Here is a 1,748-nt window from a genome sequence, read left to right as displayed (position 1 = left end):
CATTTATACCTCAAACGACGCCGTTTCTCACGTCCACGTCGTTTCCTACTCCATCGCCGTCGCCACCACCAACAACAACCGCACCACCACCGTCCTCCTCCTCCGGCCAAATATCCGCCGGCGAACACTCCATCTTATGCCGCAGCTTCCAATCCAACGCCTGACACCCTCTCGAGCAGTAATTCACCTTACCGCAAACCGAGCACCTTCGAAATTCGTGAGGCCGGGTCTCGGGTCGCCCGCACCCGATGTGCGCGCAAAGCCTCAAACCGTTTCCCAATCTTCCCCGACCCGATTCAAACCACTCTCTCAGAAACCAATTCGCCGGTTGAACCTCGGGAACCGCAACACTGTAACCGTAATCACTAAGCAACGGACACACTGCAGCCGAAACCGACGCCGCCGACGACGAATGGTTGCTCAGCGTGTTTCGCCACGTCAGCAACGACGCCGAAGAGGAAGACCGCGCCACCGCGCGTAACACGAACGCGAGCTCTCGCGCGTTTGCCTGGACGAGGAGCTTTCTTCCCTCTGCCACGTTCTGGCGAACGCCGTAACCGTCTTGGAGGCAGTGTCCGAGCTCTCTGAGCGCGTCAATGTGGCCGAGAAGCGAGGCGCGTGCGCACAGCGCCACGCCCGCGCGTAGGTCCTTGTCGCCTTTCGTGCCTCCGCTGCCGTTGAACTGTATAACCGCCAAAGAGAAAAAAAAAAAAATAAATAAATAATTAATAGAATGTTGCGTTTTGAATGAGTGCGTCGTTTATTAGTGTTAACTGATTACTAACCATTCCGAGAGTGTAGGATGCGTGGAGGTTCCCGGCGTTAACGCAGTTTCTGAGAAACCGGTGAGCTGATTCCGACCAGTTTTTGGCTTTAATGGCGAATAGTTTTGGACCAGCTTTGGATAAAACGACACGGTTCAGGCCTAAACGGTTCAATCTCTTGCATCTGTGTTTATAATTTCATATTTATTTATTACTTAAATTTTTGAAATCTTTGTTACGAGAAAATGAATGAATGAAGATACAATAAAAGTCTCAATGGCCTTCTCATGTTTCTTCTAATTTCTTCTTGTTTGCATTCAGGTAATTGAATTAAGGCCGCGTTTGGGTGTGTGTTTGCGCAACGGAGAAACGAAGGAGACAATGGTTAGAGAGAGGCATTTATATTTGGAAGTGGAATCAGCAAAAGCTAATGGGACTGTTGCATTGGACCCCACGTATCACAAGCGTCAGTTTTCTATATTCTTTTGCATTCTTTATTAGTCTAATCTCTAATGCAATTTTTTTTTTTTTTAAATAGTTTTTAATTGTAATTTCTGGAAATGTATTTCGTACGGTTTAGCGTGTTTGACCGTGTTGTATTGCGTTGGGTCCCTGTTATTAATTAAGATTTCAGGTTAATATATATTATAAATAGGGGGTAGTGAAAATGATTGTAGTAGACTAATGGTTGATTAGTGTTAATAAGGGGGGAGATGAGGAAGGCGTTGGAGTTGCAGATTTAGAAGCGACTGGTCAAATGGAGTAATTAATAGTCACTGACTCACTGGTTAGTGCTTTCCACCCTCTCTAACTTGCATTCTGCTTTTTGCCTTTGCATTTTAATTTTAGTGAAAATTAAGTGCAAAGTTCAAAATTGAGAAGTATTAGATAAAAATTTAGTTAATTTAATTTTTTTAATTATTAATTTTATGTAAAATTAATTATATTTAAATTTTTATTTTTAATTTTTAATCTTCAATATTG

At 43.6% G+C, this 1,748-nt stretch overlaps 1 long non-coding RNA gene and 1 pseudogene across 2 annotated transcripts in view; one reads left to right on the top strand and one right to left on the bottom strand.

Moving 5' to 3' along the window:
* LOC107613949 overlaps positions 1-959 on the bottom strand; it is a 1,644-nt pseudogene extending 685 nt beyond the window's left edge.
* LOC107613950 overlaps positions 1,040-1,748 on the top strand; it is a 2,396-nt gene continuing 1,687 nt past the window's right edge. For both annotated transcript variants that reach the window (XR_002353153.1, XR_002353152.1), the window contains exon 1: positions 1,040-1,551. This is a non-coding gene — a long non-coding RNA (uncharacterized LOC107613950). The remainder of the gene's footprint in view (positions 1,552-1,748) is intronic.

The sequence above is a fragment of the Arachis ipaensis genome, chromosome B08, assembly GCF_000816755.2.
Source record: "Arachis ipaensis cultivar K30076 chromosome B08, Araip1.1, whole genome shotgun sequence".
NCBI classification, from domain to species: Eukaryota; Viridiplantae; Streptophyta; class Magnoliopsida; order Fabales; family Fabaceae; genus Arachis; species Arachis ipaensis.
The sequence above is the reverse complement of the archived record's forward strand: the minus strand, read 5'-3'. Positions and strand labels throughout refer to the sequence as shown.